We start from the raw sequence: 27,966 nt of genomic DNA on the forward strand, positions 1-27,966 counted from the left end.
GGCGGGTGGGCGAGATTGGGACACCGTTTCAAACAGCGCAACAGCCGGGACCCGAACACCTTGAAGAACTGGTGAGATCCACTAGGGGAACCATGATGCGAACGATGTAAAAAGAACCGCTCGGTGCCAAAGTCAACGGCTTCTGATTAAGAATAGGAACAGGTTTAGACTGTTTTAAGAAAATCCTAGCATCCTTAAAGGAGAAAGGAGAAAAGGTCGTTGAGGGAAGACTCCAGCAGGGGCGCTAACCGGAAGTGGTGTAACGCCAAAAGCGAAGAAGAAGTAGCATCAGCCGCGGCTAATCGGGGTCTTTTCTGGACAATTTGCGGTAAGTTGATAAATCCATAAAGGGCATGCATTTACTGTGTTTCTGCTGCAATGACAACGAAGCGGTATTGACACGAAACCATTGGGTTCTGGTTTTTAGAAAGGATTCTTTTTGCCCAAAAGCGGGTAATAATGCCTCGTGTTAGCGTCCAAAGCTAACATTAGCTTCTGTTACTGAAGCTAAACTTTTAGACCAGTTTTATTTAATTTTGTTTTAAATTTTGTTCCACTGTTCGCTGAAGTGTTTAGATTTTATGTAATTTAAGAAGAAATGAATCTATGACTTATACATTGTTTTTATTTGCTGTTATGTTTTCCGGACGTTATCTTAGCATGAAGCTAACGGTCAGCTTAAACCAATCAGATTTGCTTTCTGACGCGGATTTATGGAAGACTGTCAGACTTTATGCACCTTAAAATGAACACATCTGGATTCCAGAGCTGATTTATGAAAACGGTTTTATCCACCGATTATTGAATGTAAGTTTCTATATTGTTGCCAGTGTATATTAGACAAGCGTCTCTTCTGTTGCTGTCTCATTGCTTTTCAATGGCTTTTTACGCAACGCTTTTATTTTATACATTTGTATTCTTTTTAGTACATTGTATTTTGTTTGTTGTACGTTTTTATCTGCTTCTACTGTATAGCAGTTTGGGTAAACAGAGTTAAAAAAGCTGTATGGATTGGATTGTGATTTCCTGGCTGCAGTATTAATATCAGCCTTAGTTACAGACTGGAGTATTTATTTTTATCTCTACTGATATATTTTCATTTAAATGGTGAGTATTAACAGAGAGGATGTACAAAGGTTTATGGACATGGAGAACTGGCAGCAAATAGGTCAAAGGGTCAGATTGACCCAAAGACTTTTGGTTCTGTTGGAGTCTGGTTACCAGTCCTCAGGCCAGAACCAGAACCAAGCCAGTTGTGTTAGAGTTCTATGATAATAATAATAATAACAACAATAATAATAACAGCAGCAGCTTTATGTCTCAACCTGTGATCCTGACTGGAGCAGCAGGAGTTTTTTAACTTTCTCCTTCAAAACGCTGCTGGAGATGTTCCAGAGTCCCCAGGTTTAGTTTTTCCACCGGCAGGTCGTCCTCTAACGGTTAATGTCCGGTCCGGTTTGGTCTGGTCCTACCCCAGGTAGTGGGCGGGCAGTGAGCAGTGGCAGCTGGGGTTGGCTCTGCCTTCTCTCCGGAGTGAAGAACCTTTTGGTTTTGATTGACCCAAATAAATCCAGATGTTTTACTTTACCTTGTAGAAATGCATTTCTGGCCCAGAGATAATGATAAGACCTGGATCAGCTGATAATTTCACAAAACGTATAAAGATAATTACTTTCTGCCACTGAATTTTTTTTAACATACAACCTTTACAATTTAGGTAACGTGGTCAAATGATGTAAACCAATAGCCACTCAAGAACTTTATTTTCTTTTTAAATCGATGGAAAAATAAAATTGACATCACAAGTTAATAACATATAGTTCTAGTCTTTCAAACAGCAGCTTCAGCGTTTCTCCATTGCTGTCTGGTCTTCCTAGCGGCTAGCTAATTCATTCTTTGGCTGCAGATGGCAGCATGTCCCCACAGCTAAATGCTGCAGCTAAATGCTGCAGCTAAATGCTGCAGCTAAATGCTGCAGCTAAATGCTGCAGCTTGCAGTGACGTAAATCACGAGCCAATCAGCGAATGCGGCCAGAAGCCAATCAAATTGCCTCGGTGCAGATGGCGCTACCCCTGAAGCAGGAACCACGGTCTGTGTACAGCCAGGCAGAACCGCGCAGGATCTGCTAATGGGAAGTGAATCTGGCCAGGACCAAACTGGTACAGAGCCGGTTAGAGGCGCCCTGAGTCCGGTCCAGTGGAACCAGCCAGGGTTATTCCTCCTGCTTGCTTGTTTTTCTGTGACTTTAGGATTACGACATGTTTAGATTCTCAGTTTGAATTTCTTGATGTTTTCTCGTGTGTCTTGAATCTCTGAGCTGTAACTGTGGTTCTGTAGAGCTGGGTCAGGTGATCCAGGAACTGCCAGATGGGAGCAGGAGTTTTCAGTATTCTAGACATTTCCAGCCGGTTAGCGCTGAGTCGATGCTGAAGACGCGCCGATCGGCGCTGCAGCTGCTGTCTGCAGGGTTTGACCTTGGCTCTGGTTAAACTCTTGACCTTGGCGCCGGAGCGTCGGCCCCCAGTCGGTCTCTGGGTCTTTCTGAAGGTTGTCTCTGCTTCGTTGTGTCTCAGCAGAACATCGAGCTTCTTCCGGAGAAGAGGAGTTTCAGCCTTTTGGCCGCTTGGCTTGAGGTCATGGCTCAGCAGGCCGACGGAGCCCAGACCCCGTACTCCGTGGGGGGGGGCTCAACTTTAACATGGCCGAGCAGGCACCCGGCCGCCAGATGGGGGGCGGGGCTCCGGGTGTTGGGATGGCGGGATGGAGGGCCTGGATGGCGGCGGTGGCCAGATGACCGGCGCGGCGATGGGCCTCTTGGGCGCCACATGAAGCTGTTCTCCAGTCTGGGCCTGTCGCCCTCTGACCTGGACGCGCTAGCCCAGATCCCTGATGAGGACATCACCATGGAAACATTGCCCCGCATCCTGATGCAGCTGAAGAGCCGCAAGGGGGCGGCAGGAGAGCGTGGGGCGGCAGCCTCAGAAGCAGCTTTCCGCGGAGGACGGGACGGTTGGGACCCGTCTCCGGGTCCGTCTCGGAACCAGTCCTCCGGAGACTTTGGCTTCGGCTCCATGCGGGACGGCTACGGCTCCGGGTCAGGGTCTGGCTACGGCAGGGGCGTCGTCAGACCCTCTGTTCATGCAGAGGAGGATGGGTTCGCCTTCCAGCGGGAAGATCCAGGACTTCCTGGGGGTCGCGCCCCCCATGTTCCCCCATGTGTGCGCTCTTTGTGACTTTGACGTTCATTCCTCCATGGTGAGTACGCCCGCTGCTTCTCTAACTGTTAATGTGTGCCGCGGGGTCTCCCCCCGTGTTTCCAGGGGCTGCAGCTCCAGGTAACTTCATCCGCTCTGGGCTCCTTCATCCCAGTTAGCGCCGGTCGCTCCAGGTTCTGGTCCGGCCCGGTCTGAGTGGCAGCTTCGCCTCAGCCTCTTGTTCTGCCAGGATCCGGACCGACGGAACCACGATCGGCTTTTCCTCCAGAACCCACAGCAGAACCATCCTGCTGCTCTGGGTTCTTCTCATGACCCGGTTCTGTTCAGAGGTTCTGGCCCGTCTGATCTGGGTTCTGATGCTAACGACATTCTCTCTGCCTGCAGGAGTGGAACCATCACACAGCCGGCCTACGCCATGCGGAGAACCGCCGCCGCCTGCTGGACATGTGAGTCAGAACCAGAACCGGGTCCAGGTTCAGAACCAGTACTGGTCCGGTCCCTCCAGGATGTCGGGATCTTTTGCTTCACTTTTGAAATAAAGTTGTATATTTTTTTGAAGTTTTATTTTTCTGTAGATTTCGCTCTAAAATGCTAAATCTACAGAATCGATTGTTAATCAGTAAATCAGTTTCTCGTTCCAATGGAAGCGACGTCACTGCGTGTGACGTTTACGTCGCTCGGCGCCATCTTTACAGGCCACAGACCAAAACGAGCGTTATTTCGGCGTTTCATCGTGACACAGCTCCGCAGAGTCAGGGCGTTTAGCTTGACCCGGTTATGAACGCTGATTACGGCCAGCTGTTCTCGAACTGACCCTGACCCGTCCATCTGCACCCAAACTCTCCTGTAAAGAAACGCCTTGTGACCAACTGATGCAAACAGTGGTCATTCATGCTATTACACCAGGAACACTATTAACATTTTAAGTCGTAGTCAATATTTTAAATAATTTTAATATCAAATGTTTTCTTCAGTAGCTTCCAAATCGTGGCCCAGTAACTCAAAATCTGTGAAATTGTTCTACTGTATAGATGAAGCATTTGACCCCTTCTTTATTTATAACGAATTTTATATTTTACGAATATTTTTAAACAATGTTCATAAAATGTAGTGCATCAGACAGTCATCACATTTGTTACCTGTGATGTTCAATGACAGACATTTCTAGGCCAGGATCTATTTCATTCCATATTCACTTCTTCCCTGAAATATGCTAAATATTAAAGTGCGATTTATTTCATAACCTTTATTGTTTACTCTTTCATAACTGTTTAATTACACTGAATATTTAAAGATGGACTCTTTCATCTGGTTTGCTTGTTAAATTAATTGTTTACTGCAAAATGTCAGATTATATAATTGTTTAATTTAATCACATAAAATGTTTTTCTTTTAAATGTAATTTTTCATTACATGTATGTTTATTACCTGAAACATTTTAAATATCAAATTTACCTAAATGTGATTCATTTCATCACCTGTTTACATGCAACTTGAAGTGCTTGAATCAAACGTTTCATGAATGTTTATCACATTAAATTATGAAAGTAGAGAAAACAGACACTCCCACTGTTCACATGAATGCTTCCTGTTGCTCCTCAGAGTGAGCAGCCTTGCTGAGCTCCTGCTGCCGTTTCCTCCTCAGCCTCTTGCTCCTCTTCTGCAGCCGCTACTGTAACTTGCTACTTGTTGCTCCATCATGGTTTTGCTGTATCGCCTCTTTACTTGACGCGTGTCGGTCTGATGTTGTGGCGTTTCCCTCGCAGTGACCCACATTCAGCACTGGAACCCAATCTGGATTGAGCTCATCCATTCCATACGTCAGTTTGAGGAGATATCAGGACATAAATCAGTATTAATACTGTACATTTGATAACACTAGTAAAATAGTTTATTAATAATAGAATAACCTCGATGTCCACTGACGAAACTTGGACTGTGCTACATAAAAAGTATAAGCCTGACCTAAACAAGGCTGACCCTTGAAACTCAGCATAAACTGAACATGAGTAATCTGGACAAATCATAGCAAAACATGATGACACAAAACCAAGAAAGCAAATTTAGACACTCGCCAGAATGGACATGTCTGGATCAAACTAGTAGATAACTTGGGATGTTGGAGAACGTGATATCAGGACGTCTCACCACTGATACCAGGACATGCGTCTCATTTTCTTTAGCTCTGTTAGCTTAGCTCTGTTAGCTTAGTTCTGATAGCTTAGCTCTGTTAGCTTAGCTCTGTTAGCTTAGTTCCGATAGCTTAGCTCTGTTAGCTTAACTCCGTTAGCTCTTAGCTCTGATAGTTTAGCCCCCTTGCGTTGTTTACAGACAGGAAACAGTGAAACGAAAGTCAGTTTTCCCTCGTCACTATTTCGGTCGTGTGATCAGACATTTCATCCAATAACGCAGCGAGTTCCAACCATTGCTAAATAATTTGAAGTAACTTGGATTCAAAATGTCTGTGAGACAGTCGGTTCTGTTTATGGTCCCTCAACATGGCGCCCATGTTCCTTCATATCCTTCAATACAGAGTATGTCTACAGAAACAACGTCACAATCCAAAGTTCTATTACATCCAAACAGGAACCAATATATGGAGAGGAAACACAGTTTGGCCACTAATTGTTCCCCCAGCTGATCAGATGAGGCCTGAAGACCCGCAGCATGAGACACAAAATGAGAAAACACAAAATGAGAAAACACATCTAGACAATCGCGTTGTCTGATTTCTTTAAAAAAATTCATTTGCAAACAGTTTAGGTTTGATATTGACCTAAACGTATTTCACCAAAGATCTGTGCATCGACGCCAGAGACCCGAACCCAGCAGGCCGGGCCGGCTGGACAGAGCGGCTGAGCAACAACGAGAGAATGGAAGACCGACGCGGATCCCGTCCCTCCGTCCGGCGGCAGTGACCGACCTGCAGAGGGCGTAAGGTCAGAGTTGCTGTCAGCCACGCCTTCATCCCACGCGACCCGACTGGAGCATTCTGGTGATCCAGGAGGGAGAATGTCGGGTTTCTCGGATGGAACCAAAGTAAAACAGTTTGGAAGAAAACACAATGCATCATGATTGGAGGACAGTGAGTGCCAGTCTCATCATGGAGGTGGCAGCATCATGCTTGGGGCTGCTCCTCTGCAACGGGACCAAGACGACTGATCCATGACAGAACGACCTGAGAAAGACCATGAAGGCTCCGCCGAGGCGTTTCCAGGTCCTGGTTGCCTCGCCAGTCTCCAGATCTCAACCAGTTGACGATCTGTGTTGCCCAGCTAGAGAGCAGCAACGGGCCAACGCACCAGCAGCAGTGTGTAAACCTCCAGAAAACCTCTGACAAAGGAAATGTAACAAAGTCCTGAAAAAAACTTTTTGTTATTCAACAAATACTTGTTTTCCATCGTAATTTGCAAATTCTTTAAAAAATCAGACAATCTGATTTAAGTTTTTAGATGTTCCTCATTCTGCCTCTTAGTTGAGGTCTACCAATGATTGGGGTGGTCAATCTGCGGCTCTGAAATTTCCCACACCCCTTGAAGGCATCACCAACTAAAGCAGCATGCAGCGCAGGGTGAGCTGGCTGGCGCTGCAGTGTTTGTGGCTCCAGGAGGACAGACTGCAGGAAGCCGCTTTCCTCCGCAGCTCCCTGACTTCCTGTCGGCTGCTGCATTTCATTTTGGTGGGTTTTGCGCCGCATCCAAGCTCAGCATTGTGGCGCAGAGTGAAGCAGGATAAGCTGCTGCTGCCCAAATAATAACTAGAAGCAAAAACGTGTCAGTTTGTGCTGCAGGTTCTGGTGCCGCTGAGGGGAAAAGCAAACCGGTTCTGATCACGTGAACAGAACCGGTGCTGTGGACATCGGTGAGTGGCAGGTTCATGCATTTCAGATATGGAGCGATTTTTAAACAGAAGGAAACCGACTCCTGTGAGAGTTGACATTATTTATCACAGAGCTCCAGGCCGGCTGCTGAACCTGTGGAGATTTCATTTACTGCTCATGTTCAAAATGTGACAGGGTTATGTTCAATGCCCCACTAAGACTACTGAGCAGGAAGTTGCAATGCAAATGTTAGAAGTTACCATCTGAAATGCATACAAATCTGAGCCATGCGAGTAAATTGCCAACATGCTTCAAAACTGTCCTGTGAGAAACATTTTCCAGGAAGTTTTCTCTGAGTTTTTATTTGTTGTCCCGTCTTCACTCACATGTGGAAAAACCGAACCTCAAGACGTCCCACTGACACGGGGAATAACTTTCAGTGCCATATGAAGCTAATCCTGAAATTGCTGTGCGGCTCTTTCTGGTGTCGATGAGCTGAATTTGGCTCTTGATGCTGAACTGGTTCGTGACCCTGACCTGCGACGTCAACTTCAGCCTCTCGTGTTTTTACCTGGGAGAACTTGCACAGCTGGTGGCCGACTAAGTTCCCCTCTGTGTGGTGATTCTAGTTGACATGAATGTGCAACTTCCTGTAGAGACTGATTAATAACAGGCAGAGCTTTAGCATTGATGCTAATGCTAGGGGAATATGAAGGTCAAATTGGTGTTTAAAGGGCCGGTGTCAGATAAAACCAACTTTTTGATCTTTCCGTTGTGTTTTTTTCTGCAGTGTTGCTCTGATTCTTTCATGCTTGACACGTCCTTTAATTCAGCTGCTGAATGCCTGGGCGGACCCAGCCCCCACCTTCGAGGCACAGCCTCTCCAGACTAGCCAGCAGCAATTAGCAAATACCTGCTGAGCTTGTTATAGGAGCTGCTGCTCTGTAAAAACCTCAAAGGGTTAATAGAGGAGCCATGTTGGATGACTTCCTGGAGGCAGAGCTTCAGAAACAACAGGCGTTTTTAAAGAGACAGGAAGTCAAATTCTTTTTAAATCATATATATAACAACTGAAGGTGATATAGTTACTGGATTATGATGTAATTGGACACGATGTAGCAGGGAAATCCATCATACTGGCCCTTTAAGACGCTGCTGTTAACAACAACTTCATTCAAATCTATTGATTTCTCAAAAGGTGCATGGATAGATTAGAAATGTCCTCTATTGGCCCTCAGCAGAAACTCACACAAACAGAAAGCATCAAGTAGAGAGGCTTTTGCCACGGTGATGCCTGGAGCAGTCTGACGGGTTTGGAGGGGGAACTGGGAGCTGTGATGGTCTCTGATGGCTGTTGTGTTGTTTCAGGTATCCAGACTGGGAGCCTGGCAGGAGGTAGGTCTCTCTCACACACACAGACTCCACTTTCCCAGTGTCCTAGTCCAAGTCGGTAACGTCTGGCTGTTATTGGGTCGCAGGGACGGCCCCAACCTGTCTGCGGGCCTGCTGGGACCGCCGCCCATGTCCTCTGGGCCGCTAGGCGGGATGTCGTCCGGCGGGTGAGACGTCCTGGCGGGAAGCTGGTCTGGTCCCGTCTCCTCGGTTCTGACCGGTTCTGTTTGTCTGCAGGAGGCCGCGGCCGCTCCGAACTCTCCATGGGCCAGAACACGGTGAGTCGGACCTCCAGCGTCCGCCCCGGTTCCGTTCCGGCTCCGTCTGACGGTTCTGGTGTCGTCCTCAGCTCCGCAGCAGGGTGGTGGTGGTGAAGTACGACAGGAAGCCTCTCAGCAACAAGACGCTGTTCGCCTTCACTGAGACGTTCGGCCGCCTGCGGGAGCACCTCATCCTGTCCAACAAGGTACCACAGAGGCCCCGGCCCGGCCCGGCCCGGCCCGGCCCGGCCCGGTTGACAGCGCTGCGTTTCGCCCCTCAGGCCTTCCTGGAGATGGAGAGCCACGAAGCGGCGGCCAACATGGTGGCCTTCTACAAGCAGCATCCCACCAAGCTGTACGGGAAGCCCGTCACCTTCTACCTGTCCCAGAGGCTCATGGTCATCGAGGTGACGCCGCCGCCGCCGGGCACGTGGACCGCAGGAATCGCTGGAACCGGACTCATGCCTGTTCTGTGTGCAGAAGTCCCACCGGGGCGCGGACCCAGCGGCGGACCGGCCCTCCAGGGACGTGGTCGGCCACGGCAGCAAGGTGGTGTTCTTCGCCAACCTGCCCAAAGACGACGAGCAGAAGAAGGAGCTGCTGACCATCGCCAGACGCTTCGGCACCGTGGATAAGCACCTGTTCCTCACTGACCAGGTAAACCCATCAGAACCGCCTCGGACGAAAGAGGGGCGGAGCTTCAGCTGAGGTCCGGGTGTTCCTCCTGAAACTGTCGGCTTTTATTCAGCTCCTCCGTAGACATTTGGTCTGTAGAATTTATTGTTTGGAAAAGAATTTTAATAAAAAAAAAAAAACAGTCAGTGGCTGAAACAATTTAAGATGGCCACCATCAAGGAAAATGTACTTTTGCACTAATTTTGCCATTATTTATTGTTGATGAATACGATAACTGGTGTAGAAACATGTTTAGGCACAGCGAACCAGAACGTTATGCTCCTTTTCCACCGGGTCTACGTCAGCAGCTCGGCCCGGCTTCACTGCGGAGTGACCGCGTTTCCCCCGGCCGACTCGGCTCTGCGGCAGGGTGCCGCCTGCTGGCGGTGGGGGGTATGGCCCCCGCCTGCAGGCGCCATGTCCTTCGTTACCATGCGACCGAACGCCAGTTGTTGTTTTTCTGAGACAAAAGAAGAAGAAGAAAAAGCTGAGCTACTGTTTCATAGGCTGATTGTGATTTTTCTGAGACTTGAAAAATGCGCGGCAGCTGATCTCTGCCTTGCAGGAGGAAAGCAGGTGGCTCAGACGGTGCAGGTGAGCTAACGATGTTCTTTGTATTAAACTACTATAAAACTTGTAATAGTGCCGAATATAAATGCATTAATGTCAGTCAGGGTGTTGCAAACAGCTTCATAGTGTCCGAATTCATTCCTAATGTGTTTTCAGATGTGGGTAAACTGCAGAGCTTCCTGGTTCGTCCTGAATGAAGGTGTCAAATGCCGCCGCTAACATGAACACAAGAGCCGGTTTTTTCCGGCCAGCCCCGAAAAAAACCGGTGGAAAAGCGAGTTGAATGGAGCCGAATGGAAACGAGCCGCTGGATCGTTTCCATTCTTGTTCACCAATTAGCTAAACAAGAATCTTAGCTCTGTTAATACTAAACCGCTAACCATATAAAATGATTTGATAAGCTGCTAAGCACAAAAAATGACTACAAGCTAACGCTAACCATTAAGACTTGCGAACAATAAAGTCCTCAGTTTCTGATTCTGCGGCATTTTAAAGTTGTATCAACATGACGACCGAGAGGAAACCGTGAGACGAAAAGCTAATTCAAAGATGGGGAACATTTATAACAATAATTTGTTTAAAAGGCTCAAAAATGATGGCTATTTTGAAAATGGCTCTCATCCAGAAATTCTAGTGGCTGACAGAAAATGTGAAGGGGGTTAGCATGCTAATGCTAATATTATGTAGTAAAGATTTTTAAAGTGAATTATCTGCCAGTAATTGGCGCCGGTCCACAATCTGTTCGCTCTGTGACTCCACTGAACCGCCATGTTGCTTTCAGGCGTTCGTCCAGCTGGGAACCATGGAGGACGCAGAGATGCTGGTGAAGTACTACAGCATGAACCCGCTCATCATCAAAGGACGGCTGATCCGCCTCAACATCTGCACCAAGTACAAAACCCTGAAGTGAGTAAAGCAGGCCGACCTCCTGTCCTGAAAGTGGCGCTTCTGCGTCCTGACTCTGTTTGTCAGTGTGAGCCACAGGCAGGAGGAGAAAGATACTCCGAGTCGGAGGACCAGCCGGTCGGACGCCTCCAGGACCTCCAGGGAGACCTCCTCCAGGAGCAGAGAGGAAAAGAAGAAGAAGGACGACAAGGAGAAATCTGCAGCGGTGGAGAGCAAAAGAAGAACCATCAGAGAAGAAGAGAGGCGAAGAAGAGGAGGGAGCAGGAGGAGTCTCAGATCAGGAGTCAGAGAGAGCAGAGCCTGAGAAGGAAGAGCAGGAGGAGAGACACCAGGAGGAGGTGAGGAAGAAATGTGAACAGGTCCCGCCAAAGTGGGTCTGTCTGTTGGAACCCAGTGTTCTGATGCTAAACATTAGCATCAATGCTATGCTTAGCTATTAAAATATTACTAGCATAGGGAGAATCACAAGAATGCTGACTAACATAAACTTCTTCCCTCCACGGTGGCGGAGCGCGCCACCATGGCGTCACACACCTGGCAGATGTTTCTGTGTATGATGAATGAAGGTGTCAAATGCCGTCGCTAACATGAACACAGGAGCTATAAATGTCTGGGCAAGGTCAAAGTTCAGCTATTAAACTGACTGAAGATGAATACAGAAACTAAGATGGAGTATATAATTGTTTTTAATAAGCGAATTTGTATTTGTGAACCTGCCTTTTTATCATTAAATTGAATATACTTTCAGAGTTTTGTATCACTTTTCTTCAGGTTAATTTAGAAAGTGAGCTGTTATTAATTTTCTAGATTACAGGAAAGTAATCTTTCCTGTAATGGATGAAATCTAGTCCACATATGAGTCCACTAGTACTCACAAGTGGACTGGGATGTGAAGTCGTAGTTCATTCGCTGTGGAAGACTCTCTGACAACAGCCTGAGATGAACCTCTATGAAAAGTGATGCTAATGCAGGAAACTGGACTTTTTAAAAGTGGAGAGGAAATCCAGCTCTTGGATTTTAGTCAGATCAGCTAAAAACAGTTTCTGTTGGACGAGGACAAACTGGAAAACAGACAAAAGATGAATTCAGGATCTGAACCCGTTCAGTTAGGGAAGCTCCACTGTGAAAAATTGGTCTGATATTGAAATGTGATAGTAATACTGCTGTTTTGTTAGATTTACCAATGTTTCATTTCATCTTTTTTATCTGATTACTCAATCGTAAGAATAATCGATAGTTTACTCGATTTCTAAAATATTGGTTTACAACAGCCCTAAATTACATCATTGCTCTGACCAGGATTCTAGTGATGATGACATCACAGAGGACGGGGCTAAGAAGGAGGCTGGAGGTTCTGCAGAGGATCCAGAAACCAAAGAAGAAGACAGCGCTGAAGCACCAGACGATGGAGAGGAGGTGAGGCGGGTGTGGAGGTTCTGTTGGGTCGGACCAGCCGGTTCTGATCTGGATTCTCGTGGTTCCAGTTTGACCAGAGCTTCCTGGAAAACATGGAAGACTTTGTGACCCTGGACGAGTTGGACGAAGACGACGGCGACGAGAGCGACGACGGCATCGGTTGGTGATCAGGTCACTGAGGCGTTTCAGCAGCCAATCGGATTAGAGCTGATGTTTGGCTTTTTCTTCCTGTCCTCCTTCTTTTCTGCAGACAACACGAGAAAAGGGGTACGCCTGGTTCGAACTCTTGCTGTCCCGCGACCCCACAGCGCCCCCTTCCTGTCTGAGGTCAACTGTTTCCTGTTTCCCTCCAGGGCATGAGGGTGGTCAACATCCTGGGCTTCAGGCGCGGCTACAACTACCGCAACGAGATGCTGGCGCTCGCCAAGCCGTTCGGGAAGGTGGTCAAACATCTGGTTCTGGATCTGAGACCCGAGGTAGGGACGCCCGGCCGCTGCTGGTTCACACTCCGCTCCGGGATCGGAATCCGCTCCGGGATCGGAATCCGCTCCGGGATCGGAATCCGCTCCGGGATCGGAATCCGCTCCGGGATCGGAATCCGCTCCGGATCGGAATCCGCTCCGGGATCTGTATCCGCTCCGGGTTTCTGCTGTGCTCAGATCCTGTGCAGCAGTTTGTGCTGAATAAGATAAATAAGTCATCTCCATGGTGATAAAGGTGTGAAACCTGACTGTAAATACTTTAGTTTTCCTTTCTATGCTTAGCTGCAGTGGAACCGTTAACTAATCAGTGTGTGATAAGCCTGGCGGCCCGCCATGGTTTACAATCCTCCCCGCCAGGCTAAGTGTTGGTTGTTTTTGTTTTTATGAAAATAATAATTAAAGAAAAAATCTGTTTTTTTTTAATTTTTTTATTTTTATTTTATTTTATTTTGCTCTGAGCGTTTCAGTGGGGGAGCAGATTTGCTCCACAAAGATCAGTTTATATTGATGCATCTAAAGCCGATTTCTAAAGAGCTGCCGCAGCTCTGCCGCAGCTCTGCCGCAGCTCTGCTGCAGCTCTGCCGCAGCTCTGCCGCAGCTAACCCTGACCGGACACAAAGAGCCCTGTACGGATATTTACATCACTCCTTTGAGGAATTGCGTCTCTTTGGCAAACTTAGACTCTTACACATCAAGGTCAGAGTTTAAATCCGCCGCGTTGTAATATTCGGCTTGATTAAATCAGAACTCACAAAGAAACACACAAGGGGGATCTTGTTCCAGGTAAAGGTTAAAAGTGTTACCAGAATCAGTTTGATAAAAAACAAATGTTCACCCACTCAGTATGAAATTAAAGGTTTGCACCAGAAATAATTTATTCAGAAACCCAAAATTTGAATAGTTAATCAACCTAAATCAACATCAAAACCCCCCCAAAATATCAAGAGTCTGATTTGCCTTGTCAGGCCGATTCACAAACCACACTTAAAAAATAGAAAATCCCAAAAGTCCTGTTCCTTTTTTATATTTTTGTCCATAAAGGAGTCCCATACTTCCAAATCTAACCACGACCTGGAAGCGTCGCTCCGTATTAATCCCCGTCTTCTTCCCGAAGAAAAATCCAAAACGTCAAAAAAGAACCCCAAAAAAGATGAGAAAAAAGAAGAGTGGTACCACCCAAAAAACCCCCAAAAGAAAATAAAGTCCAGATCTCACCGGGAGCGTCCCTTCCCCCCCCCCGGTGGTTTCCTCCATGGACTGTCGTCGTCCTTCTGCACCGGGCGGCGTTCCCTCGGTGCACCCTCCGGTCCAGGCTTCCGGGCCCGATCTGTGGCGCTGGGACGAACCTTAATCCATGTTTTATCTTTTTGTTACTTTTCTTTGGTTTAAACAGTAAATAAGGCCAAAACTCCCGCTGCACAGATCGACACACGAGCGTCTTTCTTACAGATTGCGCCGCGCCTTCCGGCGCACACGCCCCCTTTTTATCTCTAATTCCCACACACCTGGCCCCAAACATGATTTACCCAACATCAGTTTTTTTAACAGTGGAACTTCGACATTTTTTTTTTCTTATGTTTTTATTTATAATGAAATCCACAACTGTTCCACTAGACAGCTTGGCATTTTTAACATTTATTATATTTGCTGAGAAAAACAAAACATAGTGGTTATGTTACAGCGTTGCTCTATGTGAACCGCAGGAATAACTTGTAGTGGCTTTCAGAGTGTTGAGCAGCTGAGAATGATTTATATTTGTGAACAAAGAATGATGTGGGTCGTTTCCATCTCAACTCGCTGCCCAGCGCCGGCTCTGTCTGCGCTGATAAGTTCATGTCTGTGTTCTGATTGGCCGGTGACAAAATAAGACATGCTTAGCTTGGTGGAGGCACAGCTAAAGCCTGGTGGCCCGCCAGGCTTATAATATACTGGTGCATATCAGCTACCAATGCAAGGCATCGTTAGCCAGCAGCTTTTGGCCTCCAGCAGGAAGTTGGGGTGGGATCTACTGCACAACGCTGCGCTGCAACGGCTCCATATGAACAAGGTTAAAACAGAGAAATATTCCGCAGTTATCAGAAGTAGAAAATCAAACTGAAGATGTGGATATGTGAGGAATGATCAGAACATTCATATGTTGGAACTCAGGCACTTTACAGTAGCTGGATTATATGAATTAAAGATGAATGATTATTATTATATTCATAGGTATTTTCAGCTCCAACTCTTCACCATCTAAATGTTGAAGTCATCGTAGCTTCCTGAACTTCATGGATCAGTAAATAATAAATATGGCTGCAGTCGCTCAGGAGAAGCAGCTTATCCTCTTCATCACTCCTTCCTCCTAATCTGCAGATAAACTGATCAAAACTTCTCTGAAATCTTCACAGCTTCCTCTGATTCTGCGTTCAGCCTCATTTACGGTTTGACTTACACTGATCGCGCCACCAGATGGCGCCGGCGTTATAGCAGCACTGCATCTCGGATTCTGACACATATTTCCTTAAAGCTTAATGATGGAATGAAAGCAGCAGTATATCTTTTGAAATGATTTCAGTGGTTTTATCGTGGCCGTGAGGTTTTGCTGTGGTGCCGAAGCTAACCACCACCATTCATTTCTTCTTCCTTCATTTTCATGGAAACGACTCAGAATGAGCAGCTAAAAGTTTTATATTCATAACGATCAGAACAACAAGAACCTAACTCTGTCACACTGGAGTCAGGATAAATGACTAGCATAACATAGCAACATGTTGGTCTAACTTAAGCTTTGCTCCTGCTGGTTAGCTTATTGCATAACAATCAAAGCTTCCACAGTATTCAGGTTTTTCCAAAACTAATTCAAGTAAACATAAATTCAGTTACTCTTTCTGACACATGCAAACACAAACGCTCAATTTGACGTATAAACTGCTTCTTTACAGAACGCAGCGGCCATGATAGAAATGTCTGTTAGCTGCTGCTAGCAAACCTGCTGCTAGCTAGCAAACCTGCTGCTAGCTAGCAAACCTGCTAGCTGAATAAAAGCACAGTTCTCTAAAGCTGCAGTAGGTGGCAGCAACGCTCCACATAAAATCAGATATCCAACCGTCTGAAGGAGAGGGCGGAGTCAGCAACTTTAAATGCTTCTGCTGCTCTTCCTCCTCCTCTTCCTCAGGCCTACATCCAGTTTGAGACGGAGGCAGAAGCCGTCAACATGGCGAAGTTCTACAACGGCAACGTGACGGCGACGGTTTGCGGCCGGCCTGTCAGGATCACTCACTCCTTGAGCTACCCCACCATCCAGGTCAGTCCTCTTCTTCTGTGGTTTCCTGGCCAGTCCTCCAGCTCTTCTTCTGTGGTTTCCTGGCCAGTCCTCCAGCTCTTCTTCTGTGGTTTCCTGGCCCCTCTGTGTATCTGGATGTTTCCATCAGCTCTTTGTTTGTCATTTTGACCCTTTAGATGAAACTTGACGTGTCAATAAAACTTTATATATGAGGTTCTGTTCTCCAGGGGGCGGAGCCTCTGTAGCTGCCCTGTTGGGTCGGTCTGTGTTGCAGCGTATCAGAATCCACCCCTGACCAAAGACAGTGCAGTGAAGATGCTCAGGTTTTCCAGACAATAGAAGCTGCAAAAAAAACCTGAATAAAAGTACAGCAGTTCCCTGTTGCTGTGGTTACACGCCAAACACGATTAAAACTACACAAACTAGAGAGACGAGCCGCCACGTCGGACCGGCTGTGGATCCGACCGAGTCGCCGGTTTAGAACCTGGTGAAGGTGATGATGATGGTGATCTTCCTCCCCCTCAGTGCGGATCCGGCAGAGTCGTCTACATCGGCCAGATTCCCAATATCCGCTTCTCCGACGAGGAGATTCTGGCGCTGGCCGAGCCGTACGGAAAGATCCGGAAGTACTTCCTGCATCGGATCAAGAGAGAGGTACCGGCCCGGTCCCGGTCCCGGTCCCGGTTCTGGCTGTCTGACCGTTGTGGTTCTGCTTGCAGTGCTTCATCGAGATGGAGAAACCCGAAGCTGCAGAGAAAATGGCCGAAGCCTGCAAAGGGAAGCAGCTCAAGTTCCACGGCAAGCGGCTGACCGTCTACGTGAGCCGCAAGTACAAGCAGCTGAAGCACGGGTGAGGGGCCCACGACCAGTCCAGGGGCCCCGAGTACCAGGGGCCCCGAGTACCAGGGGCCCCGAGTACCAGGGGCCCCGAGTACCAGGGCCCCCGAGTACCAGGGGCCCCGAGTACCAGGGGCCCCGAGTACCAGGGCCCCCGAGTCACTGCAGCTCGTCTCTTCCAGCCATCAGTATCCGGCGCCGTCCAAGAGGGACAAGAGTCCGGAGTGGAGCGGTCGCGGCGCCGAGGAGCCACCGGCCAAGAAGCAGAAACAGGAGGAAGAGGAGGAACGCGAGGAAGAGGAGGATGAGGAGGAGAAAGAGGCCAAGGCCGAGGAGACGGAGGAGGAAGAGCAGGAAGAGCAGGAGGCGGGGCCAAGCTGTGACATCACCAAAGGTTCCACCTTGGACAAAGACTCTGCAGAGAAACTTCCAGAAAGTTCAGACGATACAAACCAGAGGTGAGTTCTGACCCGGTAACGAACCAGAACCGGCTGTCTGTGATCCGGACTTGTTTCTGTTAGTCACTCTGAAGTCCTGGTTGTCCTCCGACCGGTTCTGACCCGGTTGCACGTCGGACCCGGGTTCTGACTGGGGATGCAAACAATTCATTGACGTACAACCAATGATCAATCAACGCGTCATTAGATGGAAGCGATCGATTATCTAATGACGCCCCTTAGATCCTGTGGATCTTTTATTTTGAAAATCCTTGAAGCGGATTCTCGGCCAACATTGAGCCACAAGCAGGAAAATGAGTAAGAAGCGGATCAGGGGTCTTTGGATCATCTGGACCCGACCAGAACCTCCGACCCGTTTCACCAGCTTCACTTTGTTGTGCAGGAGCAGATGGAGACGTCGACCAATCAGAACGGGCAGACAGAGGCCCCGCCCCCTGCCGAGCCCAGTCTGGCTTCTCTCCCGCCCTACGACCCCGACACGCCCGTCGGTAAGTGCCCTGAAGCTGCTTCCATGGTTACAGACCCGCGGTTAGAACGCTGCGCTGTGATTGGCTGTGCAGGCGTGGAGCATGTGAAGATGGGATTCTACTGCCGCCTCTGCTTCCTGTTTTACTCCAACGAGGAAAAGGCCAAGAAGGCGCACTGCAGCAGCCAGGCGCACTACCACAAGCTGCAGGTGAGCGGCCCGGTTCGGCCCGGTTCGGCCCACAGAACCACACCCGCTTGTGTTATTGAAGTTATGTATTATACCGGATGTAACTCATATCTACAGGTTTTGAATAGCGCCACCCACTGGCACAGCTCTGAATTGGGGATATACAAAGATATCATGAATTTTCTTGCTTATTGATACAAAATTAGTTTTTTTATTTTCAGGATCTTCAGTTTCACAAATGTTTGCTACAAACTAATCCATCAGTCATGAAATGTGACTTGATTGAAGCCGAGATCAAAGCTTCAGAAACCCAAAGGGTTTCTGGTCCAGGTGTGTGCAACCTGGTCCAGGTGTGTGCAACCTGGTCCAGGTGTGTGCAACCTGGACCTGCAACTCGGTTGGTTTGGCTCCAATCTGGTTCCGTACCTAAATCCCTGAGTCGGATCTGAATTCCTGGAGCCTGTTGGTTCCGACCGGCTTGTTGGGATTCGGTGACCGAATCCCTTCAACACTGAAGGGATTTTCCATTTTACAAACAAGACAATAAAATGGTGGCTAAATGAAAAGTGACTGGAACAAAGATAACGTTAGATTTTTTAAAATGAAAGCTATATTGATCCGCAGAAATTGAATGAGCTTAACTGACGAATCAGAAGAATTAGAAAAATCACCTTATTTACCTGCCAGGTGACCTGAGGAAACATTTAGCCAGTCGGCTTCCTGGTCACATTACCCAGAGTCCCTCACTAGTCACAGGACGTCTGTGCTAAAAGTCAACATTAAACTTCAACTTGTCTTATTTTGAAGGGCCACTTCCTGTTTCATCAGTTCTTGGTTCCAGAATTTTCAGCTCAGAATAGCTCATGTTTTTGCTTCCAAGTGCTGGTTCTGGTGGTTCTGTAAGGTTCTGTGGCCGTTTCTCTGTCCTTCCAGAAACATCTGGAGAAGGAACGGGCCAAAGCACAGAAGAAGAAGCTGGAGAAGACGGCGGCCTGAAAACAGCTGCAGAAGAGTTTCATGTTTTTTGTTTTTATGTTTTCGATGTTTGTCGACCCTTCAGAACGAACCGGGTCAGGACCGTCTGGATGTGGATCTGCCGTTCAGAACATTTTACACAATAAACTGGTTCCTCAGAATCAAACTTGCTTTATTTCAAACTAACATTTACAGCAGCAGGAAGCGAACGGTTCTGATCCGTAACTCAGCTCGTCCGTGGATCGTTGCCAGTTTTCTCCTGCAACAGACAGACGACACGTTAGCTAGCGTAGCGTACTGCTAATTGGGCTGCTGGTGTCCATGGCGACCTGGTACTTCCTGTAGTGGGCCGGCGTGGCGCAGTGCTGCAGCTTGGCTTCGTCTTCATCGATGAAGATCAGCTCACACAGGTTGCAGAAGTAACCGACGACGGGACGAACGAACTCCGCTCCTGAACACACAGAATGCCGAGGGGTCAGCGAACGCACCGCGGCGTCGGGGTTCTGATCGTCGACCCAAATGTTTCTGATTGGACTCGAAGTAAAACGAGGAATTGGTTCAGGCGTGACGCTTACCGACGGGTTTCTGCGGCTCAGTGGCGCCCTCTGCTGGCGGCGCTTCAGACTCCTGGAAACAGAGGCGGTCACCGATTGGTCCAAACGTTCAAATAATCAGCAGAGCTACAATATTGATCCCTGATCTGAAAACAATTTGACTGCATTCAGTTTAACGTGTCACTTCCTGTCTGCAACAGCTGCGTTTCCATTAAAACCAGTACAGTCATTGAACGCACCGACAGCCACTTCCTGTTTCGCCAGCAGAACTTCCTGTCCGTCACGTGACGCTGAAATAAATGAATCACCAAACTGATCCGGTTCTGCTCCGAGCAGAACATCGGCCCGGTCCGAAACAATCCGGACCGGGTCACCGGAGCAGCCCGGCTTGGCTTCAGAATCCGACCCGAACAGAACCCTGAGGACGGGTCAGAGACCGACCTGCTCAGCGGTCCTACCTGTTCACGTGGTTCTGGTTCTCCTGGGTTCTGTTCATCGGTCTTCATTTGCTGCTTTTTCTCTTCGTCAGCCTCTGGTTCGGTCGTGCTCCGGTTCTGATCCGGTTCTGATCCGTTCTCTGTCCTGAGTGTCTTCAGAGGAACGTCGTCGTTCTCAGGAATTGCTTTTCGTTCTTCAGGACCAGGTTCTGGAGCGGTTCTGGTACCATCGTCTCCAGATGACTTCCTGGATTGGGTCTGGGTCTCGGGCTCTGGACCGGATCTGTCTGGTTCTGGTTCCTCCTGGGTTTTGGAGACGGAACCAGGACCTTCATTGTCTCCAGTCGGTTCCGGCCCGGATTCTGCAGAACCTGTCTTCCCGTCCTCCTTGCAGCGACCGTCGGCAGGTGGAGCTTCATCTAGAAACGGACCAGAACGTCGTCAAGAACCCAAACAGAACCGGGTCGTCCTGAAGGTTCTGCTTACCTTCGTCGTCCGTCTTCACCTCATCCAGAGTGATGCAGCTCTCCAGATCCACCGGGAATTCTACTTCCTGTTTGGGGAGGAAGAGAACGTCAACCTGAACCAGAACCAGCTAAACGGGTCGCGTTCAGCAACGATTCACTGGAGTCCAGACCATAATAATCAATGTTCCTGTTACTGGTGATCAGCTCAAGTTTAAACCTGATTCCGTATTGACCAGTTATCGATCGATCAGAAATCAATCAGGTATCAGAAACGGCTGGACCAGTTTCTCTGATCCGAGACATTAGAAGGCAGAACACCCACTGCAATCATCTCAGGGGTCAGAGGTCAACTGGTTTACAGCTGCAGGGACTAAAGCTGTTCTGACTGGATCTAGAGCTGCAGCTCTAGAGCTGCAGATCTAGAGCTGCAGAGAAAAGGAGGAAGGAAATGGCTGCAGCTGAAACTCCATGTTGGTTTTTATTCACTGTTGGCTTTTGGAATCTGATCATTTAATATTTGGCTCATTTTTTATTAAACGTAATTTGATTTTCTGGCTCTAGAGCTATAAATCTAGATCTGCTCCAGAGCTATAAATCTAGATCTGCTCCAGAGCTATAAATCTAGATCTGCTCCAGAGCTATTACTGTGGATCTGTAACTCTGGAACGTTGATCTGTTCTGTTAATGATTGAATGGGTCAAAGGTCACCTGGTGACATTGTCATGTAGAACTCAACCACGTCGCCATGGTAACTGAATCCCATATGTGGTTCTGGTCCAACAGAACCAGAACCATCAGGTGTTTTACCTCCTCCTCTTCCTCAGCTCCGGTCTTCTCCACCTCTTCTCCATCTGGAAAATCATTTCCTGGTTTCAGTTTTTCCCTCCACAGAACTTTCCCTGCAGGTGGTTCCGGTTCCTCCTCTGGTTCCGGTTCCTCCTCTGGTTCCGGTTCCTCCTCTGGTTCCGGTTCCTCCTCTGGTTCCGGTTCCTCCTCTGGTTCCGGTTCCTCCTCTGGTTCCGGTTCCTCCTCTGGTTCCGGTTCCTCCTCTGGTTCCGGTTCCTCCTCGTCCTCCTCGTCCAGGTTCTGTCCGTCCTCGGCGATGACCTCCATGCCCTCGATGTCGCTGTCAAACCTGGAGACGGCAGGACTTTGGGTCAGCAGACGCTCGGCGGTCCGGCAGAGTTCTGCTGCCGATCGGACCCGACTCACTGATCTTCATCACCCAGCTGGTTCTCCTCTTCCTCAGCCGCAGGCTGGGCTTCATCATCATCACCACCTTCATCCCTCTGGGGTTCAGAAGCCGATCTGGACTCTGGACAGAGACCAGAACCGATCAGAACCCGATCAGTTCTGTCCTCTATTATGGGATGTTTGGGCTGCTCTGCTGGTTGCTATGTTAACCAGGATAAGGTCCGGTTGGTACCGGTTCTGGTTGTTTACCTGGGTTCTGTGGTTCTTTGGGCTTTCCCTCCGCCTGGTTCTGGTTCTGCCCCGGCGAACTGATTCCGTGTCGTTCTCTGGACCTGGACCGGGTTCTGGTTCTGGTCTCTGGTCTCTTCCTGTCTCCAGAACCGCTCCGTCTCCGCCGTCCTCCCCTGGACCGGTCTCTGGACCTGGACCGGGTTCTGGTCTCTGGTCTCTTCCTGTCTCCAGAACCGCTCCGTCTCCGCCGTCCTCCCCTGGACCGGTCTCTGGACCTGGACCGGTCTCTGGACCTGGACCGGGTCCTGGACCGTCGGGTTCTGTTGGGCTCCTTGGTCTTGGCCGGCTCGTCTTCGTACTTCTGGGCCGACGGAACCCGCCTGTGGATCAGAACCAGACGGTCGGTGATGGAGAGCTGGTACAGAACCAGCTGTGGGCGGGTTCTACTCACAGCAGGGTCCGGTACTCGGAGGAGAAAGCCACCTGGATGTTGGCGCCGTTGAGCCGCAGGGTGCTGGCCGAGTAGTAGTCCACCAGCTTCTGGGCCTCAGCTGACAGCTTCATCTCCACGAAGGCCTGGACCAGAACCAGAACCCATCAGAACCGGGCCCTGCCGCCCGTTTGGAAGGAAAGGCTCTTCGGACCTCGGACCCGAACTCACCTTGGAGGGCAGGAAGAGCGTGAAGAGCGGCTCCCCGAAGCGCTTGGCGATGCCGAGCAGATCGGACCGGCCGTCCTTGCCGCTCGGCGCCGGAGTGAAGCTCACCACCTGGGAGCTCTGAGGAGACACAGAACCATCAGAACCAGCCGGCCCAAACCGCTCAGACCTCTACAGCTCCTCCTAGTCCACCGGTAGGTTCTGGTTCCTGAACTGAAGAACTCTGACCCACCTAACCTTCAGCTAACATGCTAAAGGTCATGGGTTGCTAACTACCAGGTGTAATAAAGTGAAGTTGCTCCATCTAGCATGCTAGCAGCAGCTCATTAGCTTATTAGCTACAATAAGCTAATGAGCTAAAGATAGCTAAAGCACTAATGACAACTGTAGGCTAGCAGTAGTGTGTTTATTAACATTAGCCAAAGCCATCAAATGTGTTCATTTGAGCTCTAAGGTTAAAATTAGCTCAAATGTAGCAATGTTAGCCATCCAGGCTAAAATGATCTTAAATGCTTAAGTTACCAAGAGCTCAAATGTAGCATATTGACTAACATGAATTTACTCCATTCTGTGTGCTAGCTTTAGCTATTAGGTTAGGATGATGATGGACATGAACATCAATCCACTTATTATGCAAATGAGCTGATTGATGTCATGCAACAGCTACAATTAGCTAAATTGCTAATATTCACTAAACACCATCATTAGCACTTGACCAACATTAACTTATTCCATTCATTCCATTAAGTTTAGCTTTAACATCAAATTTAGATGACATGCTAATTGTTGCTAATGCCAACATTAGCATTTACCCAATAATAAGATCCCAAACCTGTTTGCATGGAAACCAAGGGGAATCTCTACAGTATGGATCTGATTCAGTTCTTCACTGCCTCCAGCTCGGTTCTGTTCAAGTCTGGGTCAGAACCGCTCGGTCGCTTCAGGTGTGTGTTCTCAGGTGTTGTACCTGCAGGAAGCTGAAGGCGTTGGAGATGTTGAACTCCACTTTCACCTTCTTGGCTTCCGGGTCAGAACTGCTGTAGAACTTCACCAGGTCCTTGGCCTGATCAGAGGAGCCCATCTCCACGAAGGCCTGGGGAGCACAGCGGTGGTTAACCCCCCGAGGCTGTGTGTGTGTGTGTGTGTGTGTGTGTGTGTGTGTGTGTGTGTGTGTGTGTGTGTGTGTGTGTGTGTGTGTGTGTGTGAGATGAAGACTCACCAGAGACGGAAACATGAGGATTTTTCCGACCTTTCCAAACGGCTCGATGAGTTTCCTGAGAGACGCCTCGTCCACAGCTTGAGGGGGGAACTTGGCACACACAACCTTCCCTTTATCTAATGCCTGAGACACACACACACACACACACACACACACACACAGTCAGGCCCAGCAGCAGCGGCCTCCTGATGACCTGAGCAGAACCTTTTTACCTTCTGCTGCTTCTTGGACATCTGCGGACCTGCTGAACACAATGGACCCGTTAGAACCATCACAAACCAGAACCAGAGTCATCTCCCCGGGGAGGACTTACCTCGGTTCTGATTGGGTCTGGGGGGCGGCGGGGCGGGATTTCCTCCATCTCTCCTTTGGTTTGATTGGTTCTCGTCCCTTTGGCAACAGAAATGATCAGGTTAGCAGGTTCTAATGCGACCCGACCCAGTTCAGCTTCAAACCCACACTGATCGCACAGTGAAGCATTCAGATAATCTGAACTCTGACCCTGGGAGGTGGACCCTCTGCAAGCGTTCATCAAGTATAGAGGACTCCAAAGCTCTTCACCCTCTGCTGGTGAGCTGCAGAGGGTGGATGGTTTGTACTGATATGTTGCCTTATCAAAATGATTCACACCCTATTCAGTCATTCACATGCTGATGTTGGCAAGCTACTGTATAGTAGCCCATCTGACTGGCAGAGCTGCCATGCATCCTTTGGGTCCTCTGACCAGCACCAGCAGGTGGGTAAAGTGTCTCGCCCAGGGATTCACCTGGAGGAGTTGGACCAGGAGGGGAGAGGGAAGTCTGGGCCTTCCTACCAGGGCTGCTGCCCCCTGACCCGACCCCGGGTGGGTCAGGGGGATGTTCAAGGTTCTGCTTGGTCTCCTTTCTTGGCCCCCAGAAGCCCAACGAACATGTACCGAGTCGCTGGGAAGGAAACTCAGGACTGGATCAGAGGAATGGATCTGGTAAATGTGATGAAAGTCACTGACCTTCCAGGACTTCCCAGGCGACAGTCCCACCGTGGAAACCTGCAGAGGAGACGAAGGGACGGCTTAAGAGTGAGACCAGGTGTGTGTGACCAGCTGAGACAGGTGTGTGTTCCTCACCGCTGCAGCAGGTTGAGCTGCCCGTCTGCGTGTCCAGTCGTGTTGACGTGCTGAATCCAAACCTGAAGCACAAACAGGAAGTGAGGTCATCAGCCATCTCGCAGTTGACCCGACTCTTCCCGCGATCGTCCGGTGACCCCGGACGCCACCCCACTCACCTGCAGTCCCAGCCTGCAGGAAGACAGGTGACCTTACCTTCTCTGACAGAACGGTGATGTCACACAGCGAGCAGGAGTACGGGAACGCCGGCGGCAAAGTTCCATGGAAGTCCAGAGCTTGTTTCTTGGAGGGCATGGCGCCGGAGGCCGGGTCGCGGCCCCGGTTCAGGATCCGGTCTGGAACCCGGGGCGGGGCGTGGCCACTGAAGGACGACCCGGAGTCGTGGCGGCGCTCCTCAAGAGGAGGAGCCGTCCTGAAATCACCTGACCCGGAGAAATGGGAGGGACGGGTTCTGCCCGCTGACCCCATGAAATAGGACCCGTCCTTACCGTAGACGGGGGGGCGTGGCCTGAGGTCTTGGTCCACGGCCCGCCTGGTTGACGAAGAGGACGGTGGTGGGGGGGACCTGCCCGACCCGGAGGCCTGCTGACCCTGCCAGCGGTCCGGCCGGGGCTGCGGGTACTGGACCGGCTGGCGACGGAGCTGCTCCCAGTCCCTGGGGGCGGGGCCGAAGGCCTTGAATGAGGAGGAGGGGGGTGGCGGAGAGGGCAGCCTGGCAGCTAAAGGCTTGGTGGTCCCCAGGTGGAACGGCTCCTCCGGGCGGGGGGGTAGCCGGGCGCCGGCGCTTTCTGGCCTTTGATCTGCTTGAGGATCTGAGCGACTCCACGGTCAGGATGTCCTCAGGAAGCTTGGCCAGCACCGACAGGTCCTCCGGCTCCAGGCCACAGCTGCTCAGCAGGCTCAGGACGCCGCCGTCCTGGGGGGCGGGGCATGGCGACAAAGACTCCTGCGGGGGGCGGAAAAAGTTCCCCTCCGCTCCAGAACCGTAGCGCCGAGGGTCGGGCCGCAGGTCCGAGTCGGACGGCTGTCGGAACGGGAACATGGCGGGTGCCTGCGGAGAGACCAGGTCAGGAGACAGAGAGAGAGAGAGAGTGAAGCTGGGGGCGGGCGAGCTGAGAGAGAAAACACAGGGGGGGCAGACAGAAACTCTACCTTTACCTGCAGACAGAACCAGAACACTTCCTGCTCCTGCTGAGACACAGGAAGGAAAACCTGAAAGCAGGAAGCTCCTCCCATGGAGCCCGGCACCATCACAGGTGCATTCTGGGAAGGGAGGCACAGCGTGGCCAAGATCTGATCAACCATGAGAGGACCAACCAAGCTTCGGTCCTGGTGCTGCTGGTTCTGGTCCGGTTCTTCACAGCTTGATGACCCAAAGTCACTCTTACCTCTAGAACCGCGTCAGTCCGGGTTCTGATCGTCCGGGTTCTGATTGTCCGGGTTCTGATCGTCCGGGTTCTGATCGTCCGGGTTCTGATCGTCCGGGTTCTCATCTTCTTGGTTCTGTGGCTCCAGAGGGTAATCATCTTGTTGTGGGTTCGAGTCCTGTCACATGTCGATGCGTCCTGGGGCAAGGCACTTTACCCCAAGCTGCCCACCGAACCGGCGACTCTGGTGTTCGGTCTGTTTACCAATCCAGAACCTCCGCATGAGACAACAAGTCTGTGGGACGCTCCAGTCTTCAGAGACAGCTGGACGTGTTTTTTCAAGGACAAAGGGAAGAGCTGGAGCTAAAGCACAAGATCTTGATCCCAGTCTTCTTGAAACAGCAGCAATGCTTCCTTCTGTCCCCAGAAACAAACATGGCTGAACGACAGATTTTATGAACTTTTCTCAGCTTTAGTATTTATATGAAAGTCCAGAAAAGTCTCCCAAGATGATGTTGGTTGTGAAGTTTGAATATTACCGACCACACGGTGAAAATTCTGCTGCTGAATCAAAAATCATTTGGAGTTTTAAGCCTGAGGAGTTTTTATTAAATACCCAGAAACTTTAAAGTGCGTTCCCTCACTGTAATGTTCTGGTCGTTCATGTGGCCTGGCTGGACACTGAAAGGCTTCCAGATTGTTTCTCTCGTTGTCAGATATCTGGACATTTGTATCTTTAGGACAGAAATGCATCACAAGTCAAAGGCTTTCCTCTCTTTCCATCCTGCCTAAGATAACAACAGAAACTTCCAGGAAGAAGAAACTTGATAGAATATAGACCAGGGTGTATTTGTTCACCTTCCCTGCAGTAGAGGCACCGTGTGTCAAATGTTACTGATCCTAAAACTTCTGATGCTCTAGAAATAAAATTAAGCTTTTAAAAACATCCATTTCTGTGAAACTCTGTTCATAAACCTGATATATAATGTAATCATTTAAATGATCGTAAATGAGAAATTTCACAAAATATGTTTTATATGTCAAAATGTTTTTCAAATATGTTTACATTTTGGTGAATTGAACTTAAATTGACAAAAAATATATTTACATTATATTAAAAAAATTGTTATTCAGCTGAAAAAGTATTTTAAAATCATTTCTCCAAAATAAGCTCAAATTGACTGAAAACTGAATTTGTTCTGATTGATGATGAAGCTGATGATGAAGCTGGTGATGAAGCTGATGATGAAGCTGATGATGAACCTGGTGATGAAGCTGATGATGAAGCTGGTTCTGCTTCAGCTGAGCAGAACCAGAACCCTCAGAAAAAGATCAGATTTCTTCCCAATGACCCTGATGCCTGGAAATGTCTGATTTTTATAGAAAATGTTCCTGGAAACTGAACGACATTCATTCAGTGGAATCTTGGTTCTGCAGCAGAACCATAAACCGAGCCATGCCCAGCCGAACCGGAGCCATTTAGCCTTTATGTTGTCTGTCTAAAGTTGTAACACAGAGAGCTTTAAGATGATAATTTCTGTCAAATGTCAGTCAGAACCAGCCAGTGTTTATCAGCAGCCAGCTAGCTCCCAGCTAGCTCCCAGTTAGCAGCTAGCTCCACGACTAACAGGCACAGGAATAATCCACAAACTCACCTCAGATCCACTGGAGACACTTTCAGGTGGAACACCGACCTATCTGTAGGTAAAACCCTCACTTTAATACAAAAATATCCGATAATAACGGAAGAATCCGCAGAACATTTGAGCCGCCTGGGAGACGTTAGCACAGCATCTTCTTCCAGCGA

At 49.1% G+C, this 27,966-nt stretch overlaps 2 pseudogenes; one reads left to right on the forward strand and one right to left on the reverse strand.

Annotated features, from left to right (window-relative positions):
- LOC129360359 (matrin-3-like) lies at positions 1 to 19,083 on the forward strand (annotated as a pseudogene).
- Positions 19,075 to 27,966, reverse strand: LOC129360358 (matrin-3-like; annotated as a pseudogene).

Source organism: Poeciliopsis prolifica, unplaced genomic scaffold, assembly GCF_027474105.1.
Source record: "Poeciliopsis prolifica strain line A6 unplaced genomic scaffold, Auburn_PproV2 SCAFFOLD006, whole genome shotgun sequence".
NCBI classification, from domain to species: Eukaryota; Metazoa; Chordata; class Actinopteri; order Cyprinodontiformes; family Poeciliidae; genus Poeciliopsis; species Poeciliopsis prolifica.